The 15,478-nt window shown below is 41.5% G+C and overlaps 1 long non-coding RNA gene across 2 annotated transcripts in view; it reads left to right on the forward strand.

The window, feature by feature from the left end:
• Positions 1–15,478, forward strand: part of LOC113482758 — a 58,950-nt gene that overhangs the window by 11,844 nt on the left and 31,628 nt on the right. For both annotated transcript variants that reach the window (XR_003398916.1, XR_003398915.1), the window contains exon 2: positions 3,136–3,353. This is a non-coding gene — a long non-coding RNA (uncharacterized LOC113482758). The remainder of the gene's footprint in view (positions 1–3,135; positions 3,354–15,478) is intronic.

Raw genomic sequence — 15,478 nt, forward strand, 5'->3', positions numbered from 1 at the left:
TGAGACTCTGTCCCTCTCTCTTGTTTCTAAAACGCTGTGTCTAAACAGATGGACTGCATACAGATAATAGCTGTAATGATCTTATTTTCATACCTACTTCTTAGCTACTATTTTAGAAGCTTCCCCCGCCCCCTGCCAAAAGGATATTTTTCCAAGAGCTATTTGTTTCCTTTTAGTGTAAACAATTAAGGAAATGGGGACTTTCTATACTGATTATTTTGAGATATATTATTTTTCAAAACCACTGTTCTGAGTCTCAGACTGTCGAACATGTACACCCAGCTATGATCAATAGAATTGTTTCTTGCAGAGAATGGTGCATACAGAACTTCAGGCAGGTTAAATTTGCCTAAAGCAGGGAGGGGATCAAAGATAACTTACAGTTTATGTTATTCAACCTTCAGTATAAAGCTAGATCTGTAGAACCTGCTGAGTATTAGGGCTATGTCTCCATTGTTGTACTGGGTACTGAAAAGTGAGGACAAGGGCACTATTTCTTGTCTGTAATCAAGAAGTATCACTGAGTTACATGGGGCATCCAGTAGCTTCTTATATGAGGACAGAGGGACGCAATTCTTTCTAAGGACATGGGAATAATGTTATGGTGCTCCCTTTTCGTGTCCAATTACTGTTCTTCTCTACTCATTAATGCCAGAATTTTTAAAAGCTTCTAATCCTATTAGATTTCACATTTAAAAAAATGTGTCCTACATGGTTTCACACCAGTGGAGAGGTCACAGCACACATGGACTGAGAAGCAGAAATCCCCTTAAACAGCAGGAACTGTGTAAGTAACACCTTGAATATGGTTTTGAGAAAAGTGACTTAGCAGTTTTCATAGCTGTAAAACTGGCTCACAGATGCATGGAAATCTATGTAGAAATATACTGCCCTGTTTACCACCAGGATTACAAAGCCCAGAATGGAAAATGTAGAAGGAGTGATATGAAAATGCAGGCAGCATATGTTTTATAAGAGCAGCAAGGCTCAGAGAGCCCAGCTCCCACCTGTAACCACTCCTCTTCCAATGGCTCCAGCACAGTTATGTTTGGAGTGGCAGCTTTGCAGTGGGGAGGATTAGTGCACCCACAGAGCCCTCCTCATCCTCTCCTCCCTTTGGGTCACATATCTGGGGAGCATCCATGCACCTTCGCCTGCTGCCAGGCTAGCGTTGAGCATGAGGTTGTGGTTTTGCACATCCCAATTCCTTCTGTGTTCCTTAAGGTCCTGGTTCCCCCTTCCCCTGGTTTCCCTTCCAGATTTGCTTATTTCTTAATAGTGCAATGTAGTATATTGTGTGTTCACTGGGAGCCTAAAAAAGCAAGACAGATTTTATCATTTGGACTGTAGATATCTAATGCCCATTATGGGCTGACTAAATTTAGTAGAGTGGCAATTCACCAGACTACTAAATTTAGTTAGGCCATCCGGTCATATCATTTTACTTAGCTTAATATTGGATATCATAAGATAGGGCCTATCAAACAGTATGGCTCCAGCTTCCCTAGCTGCATATTATATTATCATTATAGCTTTTCAAAACATTCATGCTGACTTTTTTAAAACCTTGACATTTTTTAGTTTGTATATGGTGTTACAAGTTTGTAAAGATGCTCAGAATTCATTGGGTTTTCACTGTAAATATCCCTGTTTAAAAAAAATAAAAACAAACCAAAAACAAACCACCCACAAAAACAACTCTTGCTGTTTTCATTTTAAGGAAAAACTTTGACTTTCCCTGTTTAACTTCAATTAGAATAGGATGAATTTTATCATCAAAGCTAGGTAGACAAGGTGGAGTCCAACTTGGAGAAAAATTTTGCAATGTTTTTCATTGTCTTCATGGATTTCTAGTTGCCATTGAATCTCAGTTCTGTTCCAGACAGAAAAAAAGGTTTTATGAGAATCCAGACAACCTGGACAGTGGCAGCAAGAAGGAGTTCTCGGTGCTGTAAATTCAAACTTGTCTTGTGCACAGTAAATGGGAAAGAGATCTTGGTAAGGATCCCATGCACAACAGCTGGAGTTATGGTGATGGGATCAAATGTGACTAACAGAATGACATGTACAAACTCATCAGGTCTGCCACAATTTTTCCTTAGTATATGGAAAGAAAATTGCAGTAGCAATGTTCTGGGAGCCTGTAAACTTAATCTTTTTTGGTAGGCCTTAAAAGGGAGCCAATGTCTCTCCATCCTGAGTCAATCATTTGCTATCCAAGTAAACTAAACTGAGATCATCTAGATGCTGGTCTTCATTTCTAATGAGCTTTCACAGTAAAACAGGAAATAATAATCTTGAAAGGGGAAAAAAATGGTCAAAAATCAGTCAGAGAACATTTAAAGGTTTGTTCTGAACAAGCAGATCTAAGAAAAAGGCCTGAGAAAAGTGTGTCCTGGGATCACTCACAGTTAAAGCACTGATTAATTAAGCAGAGGGTCATTCTTCAGAAAGACTCAAGGGCAGTTTTGGCCCTGGGGCTGTAATTTGGACACTTCTGGAGTTCTAGATACACTGAGCTATTTTGTGCCCAGCCTGTGAATATGTGCATTCTTCTGGCTGAACAATGGCATCTTTATTCAAATAGGAGCAACTAAGTAAGTGGCTGTCTCCTAATATGGGTGGTATTTCTTCCTGCTCTGCCTCAATCTCTGCTGCTTTCCCGTTGCCTTATCAGTGCTTTGTAGCACAACTTACAAAATGAAATCTATTCATAATACTAAAAACCTCCCCCTTTTGCAGACACAGGAAAAAAAAGCCCCAAACGCTTACATATCCTCCAATTCCATGGCAGGGTGTTTACTTTTTTAAATGCAATTCTGCTTATCTGACACTGGTTTGGAAATTAATAAAATGGTGCCTGGCTTTTATTGTTTTGACTATGGGAAGGAAATTAATCCACAACTATTACAAGTGTTTGATCCAAACGAGCAGAGATAAAACTATGGTTTCAAGAAATGTCATTCCCTTTTTGTCAGGTGTCCTAGTGCACCTGACATGTCTGATTTATTCCTCCCATGTTTAGCAGCAACACTGTCCAGGTAGATGATGCCCATTCATCTTGTGTTGTGTAGGTATTTCTTCAGGGTGGCTTTATTTATTATGCCTTAACTACTGTTTCTTCTTACTCACTAGGTTTAGCTCTGCCAGAGGTTAGAAAAGAGGTTGTTTGTCTGAAGAGACAAGGGTGTGGTGAAAATACTAGGTGCCAGCCAAGTGAACTAAAACACTATCTGAATTACAAAGCAGGCTGGAAAATAAAATTTAACTGACAGAAGATCTGGACCTCACCTGTGCTGAGAGACAGAGAGAAAAGGAGTCCTAAGAACTGGTCATGTACAGCTCCTTTGGAGGTAGGTCTGGAGAAGGGGGCTGTGCCCCCTCAAATCCACCCAGCAGCTCACAGCAGTAGAGTGGGATTTATAGCGTTACTGCATGGGGAAAACTAATGTCACTGTTTATGCAATGTTGCTTGATATTGGTAATAGTTAATTTGGTGAGAGCAGGCTCACTGTAAAACTGTACTGCAGAAATCTGTGACTTCGCTTATCATGAGGACTGGGCTGTGGCACCATGCACACACCAGACCTGTCCCCAAACCCACTGCAACTAACTGACAGCTGCTGGAATCACAGGGGTTGGTGCGGTGGGACAGACATACTACTTGTTTCCACCAGAGCCCAGGCACCTTCCAGCTGCATGTGCCTCCCCAAATAGCACCTTCTGAAATACTTCTGAACGTCCTAGATCTGCATAGACACCCAAAGACACTGTACAGAGCACTGATTCGGTACATTTCGTACAACGGCAATGTAATACAAAATAGACCATCCTCAGAGTGGTGACCGGCTTCCTCTTCCTCCGTGAGAGCCCAGCCACGCATGTAGGCAGCTGCTGTCCCTCCACCCAGCAGCTTTCACTCCTCCCCACCACCCCGTGAGCACCCAGCAGCCCAGCAGCCATGCTGGAGGTACCCCCATCCCAGCCGCTGGGGCAGCCTGGCAGGGGTGGCCCTAGGTGGAGGCCAGTTTTCACAAACCATGTGACTATCACCTAAAGCTCCGCTGACACACCTGGCAGCCTCTGGGACGGGGACAAAATGAGAGAGAAAAAGACTGCCATTATTCTTAGTGGCCTGCTGTTGGGTCCCTCTGACCTGCTGAGCAGTGTGTACTGTGGGAGGGGGTACTGAGTGGATCTGCCTCCCCTTGCCTGCGTGGGGAAGGAAGCCAGGAGCAGAGCCCTGAAGGAGTCTGGAGAACAGAAGTTTTGCATTAGCGATGAGCCAGAGTCAGTTACTTGTATTTAAACAATACCGAGCTCTGGGGAAATTCAGATGTAGACCTGAAATACACAGCTTGGCAAAAGACTGTTGTTACTGTCACATGTCTGACCTCTTGAAAATAACATTAATTCAAAAGTTAAACGTGTTCAGCTGACAGTGATGGAGTATTTGTGTTAAGGAGGAGATTTTTCAAAGGCACAAAATCAACTTAGCGGTGTGTTACAATTGCCTCATTGACGTCCTACAGAAGGCCTGAGTGCAGCAGGTTTTGGGGGGCTTTCAGCTGCAGTGAGGTTTCATTGTGCTAAGGAGGGTGAGGGGTGAGCCCCCACTAAAAGAGCTGGGTTTCCAAAGGGGGTTCTGAAGATTCATGACCTTTCTGGACACTTTAAATACGATTACTTAGGAAATTATTTCTCCTGGTTTAGTTTCCAAGTAGGCAGTTAGACCGGGCAACCACAGACACGGATCTTATAACTGGCTTTGATGTGAGAAAGCAACATTGCCATAATTCTGGAGATATCCCTTTCTTTTCTGAACTACATTGGCAGCTCATGATACCAGCATGTCAAAATGACATTCACTCTATATTACACAGAGCGTATAAAAGCTTGTGTTTACATTTTGTCTCCTTTGCCCTTTTCAATTTTGCGTTATTTTTTTATAGTTTTGTAACTTAAGCAGTACATATTTGGGGATGTTTTTTTCCATGCCTTGTCTAGCTTTATGGCTTGTTCTGGCTGAGGCATCCTCGCATGATTTGATTTTACAAGAAGTATAGGCTGGCCCATATGTATGTAATTGTTCCACAGTGAACCAATCTGTCTGGAGCACTGGGGGAAGATACACATTAATACTTTTTTTTTTTTTTTTTTTTTTTTTTTTTTTTTTTTTTTTTTTTTTTTTTTGTGCTATTTACAAACTAAATTGCTGGATCTACAAATGATGCAAAATATTCGGAACTGCAACAATAAGGCTTGTGCTAGTTAGCAGGAAGCATAAAAGTATGGTGGAGCCAGAGAAACACTCATCAGAGTAATATTTTCATCAGAAACAGAATGTATTGTAACCAGGGGAGATAAGCATGAGTAGGCAAGACTGACTATGCTTAGAGCCAACATGCAACAGCAGCTACAGATCGCACATTGCTGAGTGAAATCTGAAAAAGCGAAGCCTGGTTCTGCCACCAGGAAGAGCCCCTCCCTGCTCTGAGTAGGTGTGGAGCAGGGGGCAGGTAGTGTGGACTGCCAAAGTGTGCCAAAATGCTTCTGTGCTGAAAGCACTGAGCAGCCCGTGACACTAGCCAGGAGGAGACGCTGAGCCATGCCCAGACGCTGCAGACCTGCCACTCGGTCCTTATGCTGGTGGCAAGTGGCCCCCTGACACCAAATAGTTTAAGGAAGCAGCACAAATCCAAGCGGATTGAGAGCAGGGATCCATCATGGAGGAGCTGGTTACCCTTTGCCCACAAAGAAATGTGAGAGGACTTTGGTGTTCCCAAGTCAGAGAGCAGTGAGAAAGCAGACAAGAATTGATGCAGAGGTAGAGTAGCAAACCTTGCTTAACAGAGGGTGCATTGCGGTGGTATCAGCAATGTGGAGTCAGTGCTGCAAGTGCCGCATACTAGGACTTATTTAAAGAGGCTATTGTAAAAGTCTTCGAGCCAGTTAATTACCAGTTTTTGTTATGTCAGGAACTCCTTGAGTTAAAGCAGAAAGAAACTATTCATGAATATGTTCCAGTTCTGTAGTTTAATGGGACAATTTTTTTTTAAAAAAAAGAAAGAAAGAAAGAGAGAGAAACTGATAAAATGATTTAGTTCATGGAAGGATTGAAAACCCTCACAAAAAAAAGCTGAAATTACATATTGTGCCCCATCTACTCTTGCATAAGCCATTGAAATTGCTGGAGACTTAATTGGACTAATCGTCCATTACAGTTATGCATGAGCCTTAGGGAGCACACAGGGTGCATACGGGCCAAAGCACCGGCCTATGAAAGAGAGAGAAATTATCCAATAGCATTTTTTAAAAAGTAGATGTCCAGGTATGAAAAGCCAAGAGGCTTGGCTTGCATTTAAAAAGTATTAAGAGCAAGTGAGGAATTTCATTTAATTTATTCACCGAGTGGACTTGAAGAGGTGTGAAAAAAGGACAGAAGTGACTTTAGGCAAGAGAGAGCTTTCAATGGAAAACAAAAATCTATAGAGGACATTAATGTAGACTCATTCCCTTCCTGCTTACATGGGTTTTTTCCTGTACACCTCCCTGTTTGCTGTGAAGTTACTGGTGGGCCATGGTTATTGCAAGCAGATTGAGGCCTAGAAATTCCATCTGATCAGAATAAAAATCATATTGCATACTGTGTATTGAATCAAACCACAGATATTGGAGTAAATGGCAGTTTAGTGCCTGTCTCGTACTATCAGTATTCTTCAGACATTTACTTTGCTGCCTTCCACTGTTCAGATCACCCTGAAAATCACCAACACACTTACTGAATTGAGGTTTAAAAGCAACTCAGAAACAGAAACAAATCACAGTTCTTAGCTCTGCTGAAGGCTAGAAGAATACTGTTGCCAAGGGGGTGCTTCCTGCGTGCATGTGAGTACCTCCAAAATGATCTGTCATGTATACATGTGTCCTAGTTTCTTTTTTACAAAGGGACTTTGTTAGGAATTAAACCTACCTCTTGGGAGAAAAAAAATTAGTCCAGCATACCAGAATACCCATCTTCCCAATTCTTACCATGCCACAGACTGAAATCCCACTTCTGCTCATATATTAGGAAGTATCTTGGAGAAAGCTTTTATGATTTTGTACCTATAAACACAATAATCTCTCAGGATATAGAGACAGTGCAGAGGATATCAAACACAGCCTGTTTGATCTTTTCCCTTTGTATTACTTGCATCTTCTCATCCCTGGTAAACTTCTCTGTGCTTGGCTTTTCAGAACTCCTGTGATGCTCTATGCCAAACACCTTAGGTGATGATACTACTGTAATGTAGGGCTGACCACCCCTACCAAGCTGTAGAGGTTGCCAGCCTCTCAATGTGCCCTGTTCCCAGGGCTGGTTTCCCATTTGGCTGGTTTTCCCACTCTCTGGGTTCGAGAGCCCTTCTGCTGCATGCTGAACTCCAGGGAGTTCAAGACATGAGGATTTTGCTGTGTTGTTCTTTAAAGTGCTAGTTTGGCCTTACTAATGTATTTTCAATGGTTGGGATTAGCAGAGTTTGTAAGAACATATCAGACCTGTTGGGTTTACAAGTCCACTCACCACCTCCACCCTCTTACATATATTTTAAAATAGCTAATTAGGAGATAATGTCAGTGGAACCAAATACTGTCACAAGATAATGATCTCACACCGCTATAGAAATTGTAAGTGGAAATGTTTATTTTCAAAGGGAAGAAACACTGATCATGTGCCTAATCCTATAATTCTTAAACAAGTAAAATTCCTGTAGATTTCAGTAGAGCCTGAGGTGACAACATCCTATTACTCTGGTAGTATTTCTGGATACCAAACGGCCGTAAGTGATGCAGTCGTTTTCTCCAAATGATACTGGTGCAGTATTGGAACAGATGTTTCCCTTACCTTTATTAGCTTGTTGTATCTCCTAACTTGGAGGACAAATATTGCATGTGCTTCATTGCACCAGCTTAGATGATTTTTATTTTTTTTTGTTAGATGTGCTTTAGGAAGCAGTGAGCTGTGGTTTGGATGAAATTATGCTTGTTTTTAACTTACTGACAGTTCATAATGGTGATACACAAGTCTGTGTTGCTACTGCAGGCTCCCTTTGGTACAGTAAGGATCATCTCTGTTTAAATCAAAGATGGTCTTTCCTCTGTCCTTCAGGAATTTTGGAAACAAGGGTTGTCTTAAATTCACCTTTCAGGAATAAACCACCTTATATTTCCAGTGAGGTGAAGGAGTACACACAGGCAACAGGTACAAGTTCATTAGCTGCTCTGGCATAACAGCCCCTGTGCTGCTCTTCCCCAGTAGTAGATGTGAGACAATTTGGGGCAGCTTTACCTCTCTCTCAGGCTTTGTCCTTGTGTCTGTATTCCCACTAGCGGTGCTGGTAGGGGCTGCGCTCTGCAAATCCTCCCCCAGATCACCTGCCAGGGACTGTTAATGGGATGGGTACATTCGCCTTTACTGCCTCCCCCCAGGGAAGCCTTCTTTCTACTGCAGCTCTGGCCTCACTTTAGATACAGGGTTGTCTTACAGACAGGTGAATACTGCAGTGGAAATTGGAGGCAGATGCAGAGCTGCTTTCAGAGAAAAGCCTGTCAATGAAAGCATGAAGGTTTATCCTACCTTCACCACGGAAGGTGGCCAGTGGGTTTTAGAGATTACTGATGCTTTCATAATTAATGAAGATTCACCCTTCCATTGGACCATCTCTAACCTGCTTTAATTGTTCTGATTTTTATTTTTTACCCTGTTCGCCAGTTCATGTCTAAATACAAGAAGATGTTTATATTGCATACATTCAGCTTTAATTGGCCCTTAAAAGAAGGTGTTGATTAGAATCTTCTCAACATCAACAGCTCGCTCGCACAACATTCTCTAATTACTGTTTATTAATTTAGTTCAAGTGGCATAGTTGAAAGCCTTGCTCAGATGGGAGAAGTAAATTGTCACTGGTATTGAATATGTAAATTATGTGCCATGTAAGTTTCCATGAAGAATGTTTAAAGTTAAAGCTATGTACATAAAGCCTTCTAGTTTCATCTAACCCAGCCATATGACAGCTTTGCAAAAAGTGTCATGAAAATTTACCAGCCCTGGCAAAAAACCTACTTGCCTATCTTTTACTTTTTTTCTATTAACATAATCATGACGATAATAATAATTTATTTGCCAGTCAAAAAAAAAAAAAAATCATTCATGCTGGCTGGCTGGAGATTTGCAAGGCTGCCAATTGAATCTGAACTACATGTTGCTGTAGTATAGACATTCAGCAGCCTGGATTTGTTGCCCTAGTGCAGTAACCCTTCCTTCTCTTTAATTAGCTTATAAAGTCAGAATTTCTTAAACAAAGTACTCATTAAACATTGCCTAGTTACATTACTTTAAAATGCAATTAAAAGTTTTAAGAGTGCTGCGGAGTTTGTGTGCAATTGTCAGTGCCCGTGTCACTCACTATCAATTTCCACCCACTCACATAGATCAGAGGCCTCCCATTAAATATAGATGGCACTTCATAGCTCTTGTGTATAGACTAGGCATAAAACAATGCACGGATGAGGACAACCTGACTGCATCTTATACTGCAAGGAATAAGAAAGGAATGGAGGGGAAGATATTCTAGAGGAAGGAGGACCCAGGAGTCTGCATTGTCTTTCCACCTCTGGAGTTGTCCCTCTGCGACCCTTTGCGTGGGAGCAGCTGCGCGTTGCTGGTGAGTGTGCTGCTTCTAAGTCTTCCCAGACAAAGCTGCATGGGAATTCCATGAAGTTATTGTATTATGCATCTGAAACAATGAGACCAGACATCGTGTTAAAAAAGAAGGAAAAATAACGAATGCCTGAATGCTGCCTGGGCCTTCACCCAGTCCTCACACTCTTGCTGGCTGCTGTTATCGTGAATGGCACTAATCAATTCCAGGAAATCTCTACACCAAGCATTATGTCACATGCGATTACATCATTCCCTCTAACATTTAGGGCTTCCTGTTGACATCTTTGGAGCTCTTCTACTACCAACTGGTATTAGAACAAATGCCAAATGGTATTTTTAGTAATTTCTGCCTGCCAAAAGGAATCCAAATGTTTTCATTTTGCAGCTTTCACCTGCTGGATCTCATCTTTACTCCTTAAAACAAGCAAATCTTTGTGGGTCTGCTCGGGGTCTCCCCAGGTGTTTCCATAAAGGATGGTGGGACTGTGAGGGGTTTAAGACAGAAAGGGCTAATGCCTCTGCAAAATTTATTTATTCTTAATATCTACCAGATTGCTAATCCAGCCTGTCAGTTGTGTAACTTCTGTTATAACTTCCAGCCCAGGACCCCATTTCTCTGTTTCTTTCTGAGTTCTTTCCTAGGTGATGCTGCTTCCCAGAGTGGGCTATGTTTCACTTCGTGCTTGATTTCCAAGCGTCATCTCATAAGGCATTCCCCTCTCCCCTTGCAGGGCCATCCTTACAGGTATGTAGGAGCCATTTCTTTCTCTCTTGGAACAGGCAGTGATACCCCATCAGCTTCTCCATGCAACCCCCGCTTTTCCAGCTGCTCAGCTGAAAGAAGCAGAGCTCAAAGTCTTTCCAGATCTAACTTGCAAGATTATTCCTTTTTGAAAACACTATGTTTCTTGGTTTGCGTGGTTTTTTATTATTGTTATTAGTCTGGTTTATAGCTTCCTTTCATTCTAACGGTTTGATTTTTGTGGCTGTTTCTGTGTTTGTTCACTGCTGCAGTAGGTATCAACAACATGATTAAATTCCAGCTCTGACTGTTGCAACATAAGCACTCTGCCTTCATTATCCACGGTGCCTAAAACTATTTGATCTCTAATAAGTTCACCTGCAAGTGTGTCTCATTTGCATGATGAGTCTAACTGGTGCAGCCTGGTTGCATATTGGTCTGTGATTTCAGTTTCTCTTCGATCAGATGCATCACACAGAAGGAACTATTAGAATTGCCAGCAACTGTGGTTTGTTAATCATGACAGAATACTAGGAGTCCCAGGCAGCCTTACTAGGCTGGAGAAATCCACTGATAAAAGGCATGGGAGAACTTCTCATGGGGGGTCACATGCAAACCAGCACTGTGCTGGGGATAGTTGGTCTGGTTTGATGGCACAAGGTGTTAAGGTCACATCCAGCTCCTGAGCTGGCTATTCCGTAACCTCCTTTGGTGAGCTGCACTTCCCATTGCCACCAGCCCCAAGCCCGTGAGGGAGCTGTGCTGCCCAGCGAGGACCTCTCCCCTGGCCTATCAGGCTTAGAGCTGGGGGTGTCCTTCAGCATCTCTGAGGGTCTCTGCCCGACTGACACCAGCTGACATCCATCCTCTCTGGTCCTGCACTTAGACCCACTTGACATTTATTCTGTGGTAGCACCTCATTGGGCTTTACTGCCCAAAGTGTGCAGAGAGAGAAAATGTGTTTTCTTACACCAAGCTTTTAGGAACCTGCATGGTTTTTTGTGTCTGAAATGGAAGCAGCAGACTTCAAAGCTAAATGTAAGTAGAGAACAGCAGCTCAATAACTGTGAGACTCATAGCAATAGTGCTGAAAATGTGTCAAGCTGTCCATTTCCTTTCTGGATCAAGCTCAGGATAGACCTGTGAGTTTTTCTGTGTTCAATATGACTTAAAGGAATGTGATTTGCCCCACTGCAGCATCTCTTACTTCTCTGATTTAAAAATTCAGCTTCTTACATTGTAATATTTATTTACCAAATACCTGCATTTTCATTTGAGACAATTTTTAATGGAGCTGAATGACATCTGAGAACATGGAAATCCCTCTCAGATCCAAATGGGTCCTAGATCGAGTTCTCATTTCATACACAAAATTGACTGTTTTCTTTTGTTCTTGGGCTCTCATAGAAACTAAAAAACTAAACCAAGCAGAACCAAAAAAAAGAACTCTGAGGATCTCATCAGCAGTATTTGCTTTGCACATGAACAGTAATTTTTCCCTAGCACATACTTCCAAGAATTTTTTAAAATGTCATTCATACATCATCTGCCCTAGCAGACAATAGTTGTTCCAGAGAAGCTGTTGCTCTCTATTAGGTCAGTGATCAGTGAACTAAACATTTTCTACTTAGGCCTTCATATGATAAAAGCCTAAGAGCTTTGAAGGAGCCATTACAGACTATTGCCCAGAAGAAATATCCATTTGAACATTCAGCAATTATGTACTTCTATAATAGCGTGTAAAAGGAGCTCTGGACCCATTATGGGTTATTGAGTAAATAATGTATTTTTAAAAGTGTCTAAGTAATTTATATGATAGCCTGTATTGGCAGCAAAGAGTGATTGTAGACTAAACATTCTGTCTTTCTTTCTTTTAAAAAATCTCATTTAAATCCCTAAATAGCAATTAAAAAAGAAATCCCTGATGCAGTTTCAGTATTTCTACAGTAGTCAATAGCTAATGGCTCTGTCTTTACTCCACCAAGGCTGCCATTTTGTGCTGAGCCAGTTTCCTCTGCTCTGACTTACTTTTTTTGTCTTGATTGGATAAGACAGGAGGATTCATTATCAAATATAATATAGAAGTGTCCAGAGGCCTCCTGGAGGTCAGACTCACAGTCATCAGACCTACCCATAATCAGGAACAGCCACTAGCCAAAAAAGCCACGAGTCCAGAGAGAGAAGACAGGAAGCTGTCAGTCCCTATTTCAGGGAAAAAATGAGGCTTGGAGAGTGGAAATATGTTGTCTGAGATCATGCAGGGGACAAAGAACCTCTGCCTCCCAAAACCAAGTTTAGTTTCCCTGCTTTATGTACGGACCTTCTATGGAAAGGCGCAGTCTGAGATCTCACTGCAGTGGATCCTCAGTGCTAATGCAAACAGCTCCTTTATCAGATGCCCACAATAGTCTTGCTTCAGACCACTGCACTTAGCCCTTTCAAGCATAGAACCTGGTCAAAGCAGATAGGAAAACACTGCAGTTAAAAAAATTTATATTGCAGCAACAATGCACCATGAAACAGATGTGCTGGAAAACAAACTTGTTTTCTTCTCTTAAGTGTGGAGTAAGTTTTTCTTAGTCCTCCCTTTTATTCATCATACTGCTTCCCACCATGGCAGTGGTAGTCACCTCTTTGATAATTTTCTGTCAAAAATTGAAAGAATAAGTTGAAACAGTTGTTTTTTAAGAAACAATGGTGTTTGAGCTGCACTAAATTTTGGAGATTATCTTGACATCCCCAAATACCTGTTAAACCAAGCAGCCTGTAGTGCCACAGGGACACTACCATACTTATGTATTTATTACATGTACATTAAAATGATGTAATGTGCCTGACTTGAGGGGACAAAAGTAAAACAATTCTGTGCCTATGGTGATGTTCCACCTTAACTCCTTTTGATGGCACCTTTCCTGGCATAATTTAGAGATAAAGTCACTTAATCTGGTGTTCTTGAACCCATAAGTCCAGACCTGTGTTGGAACTAATTTTACCTAACAGTCAGCAGGAAGCAGACATCTGTTAACATGACTGTCAGTTCTGATTTCCTTTTGCAGAGGCTATGAAATGCCTATCCCTGCATATGCATGTTGTGTGCTTCCCATAGCTAGCTATGCTCTTTAGTCACACCTCAAGAACATCACCTTTAGACCTGAATTTGAATACATCCGTATAATTTCTCATTGTTTAAGAAAAGTGTTTTTGATTCAATGAATGAAAATGCGTCATTTTGCTTCTCCTCTGGGGGATGACAGAAGACAGGTCTCTGTGGCAAAGCCACTGTCACATGGGAGTCTGTTTTTCATGTGTTTGGAAAGACACAAAGAGGAGAAAAAATACGAGGGTGCCAAAGAGCACATAGTTCAAAAAACAAAAAAGTAAGGGAGTAACTTAAAGAATAACTTCTAAGGTAGTAGGCAGAAAGATGACATTAAAAAAAAATGGCAACGGACAAGTAACAGGCAGAAATAAATGGAGAAGAAACAAGGTGAAAGGCATAAATATATTTAAGTTGTATTTGAGCAAAACATATAATGTCTAAGAAAGCAATCAGTCTCACTGTTAGACTGTACTTGTCACTTAGGAAAGGACAGTTATCTGTTGGGATAATTGACTGGAGTGATGATGAAGCCTTCATCACTAAAGGATTCCAATGACAGAGTAGTCAAAAACCTGGGGAATACTGTCAGGTGTTGGACAATCCCTTCCAGCTCTATTTTCTACCACCTCAGCATCCCAAAGTGTATGTGTCGGAGCCGTAACTCAGTTGTATGATTATGGAAAACCTGTTCCTGGCACAGTCACCTCCTTCTCAAATTCTGTAAAATCTCACAGAGTAAACAAGGCATGTACTTGGAGAAAGGTGAACATACAGGGGTAAAAAAGGAAAAGGAACTGGTTGATCTGCAGACAACATTTTCTTCTGAGCTATGGACCCAATGTCACAATGCTTACATTTGCCTCCTCATACTGAAAAGCCCCATTCTGCCGCAAATACATAGTTTGGCTTAGATACAAAACCAAAGCCCTCACAACTTGAGATAAAAGATCCTGGAGTCTTTCTTCCAAGAACAGAGTTATTAATTGCTCCACTGTACTTCAACTCCAAATAATTCTATTCTCTTTCAAAGAAAATTCCCCCTAATTTCAGCCAAAATCATTCTTCACTTCCTTTCCTGGCTTCTCTTGCATGGTGTGTGATGAGAGGACACAGGTATGAAGTGGTCTGGGATTATTCCAGACTGATGACTATGCAAACCACTAGTTACCACTGCAGTACAAAACAAAGTGTAAAACAGTCTTCTAAAAGAAAAATCTGGAGAAGCATCACATCAAGATGAAAGAAACCTTCATTGTCCCATCTTGTTGATTTTTTCAGGCCTAGCCAAGGGGATCTAGAAAGCCCAGTGTGATAATGTCAGTGGTCCTCCCCTGAAGGTAGGAGGCATGGATTGCTCTAGTACTGCCACAGGAAGGCATGGGCCTTGAAGTGACCCCTCCTTCCCCACGCAAATCTGCCATGTATTCTGCTTTTTGCCACTCAGGGCCACCAAGTACGATAACTGGTACTGGAGGTACTGGAGCTGGTAACTGGAGGGAACTGCTTTTTTTCCCTGTCATTACTTTAGAGACATTAGATTCATTATTTGAGGGTGTGTATGAGATTCTGGAAGTACAATTTACGTCTGCTGTGCTGTGAGATCTTTGGTATGATATTGACTCATTCATTGGCACCTGAGAGAGGTTTGGGGAATTCAGCAAGCTTTCAACAATCCAGTTTGAGAGATTAAACAGAATTATGGCTCACTCAGGTTTGTCCTAATTTTATTAGATTTTCACCATTTCTAATTGCATAAACATATGCAGCCAAGTATACAGATGGGGACTGGGAAGATGTACAAGGACACTCAAGCTCCATAGTCAGCTAATTGGTGGACTAAGTAATAGGGCACTTGGAAAGATTGATATTTTTTTTCAGAACATTTCAGGGTAAAATCCTATCCCCATTAAAACAGAAGCAATCAAGAGAGGAA

Source organism: Athene cunicularia (genome assembly GCF_003259725.1).
Source record: "Athene cunicularia isolate RWA chromosome 8 unlocalized genomic scaffold, athCun1 chr8_part1, whole genome shotgun sequence".
Classification (NCBI taxonomy): domain Eukaryota; kingdom Metazoa; phylum Chordata; class Aves; order Strigiformes; family Strigidae; genus Athene; species Athene cunicularia.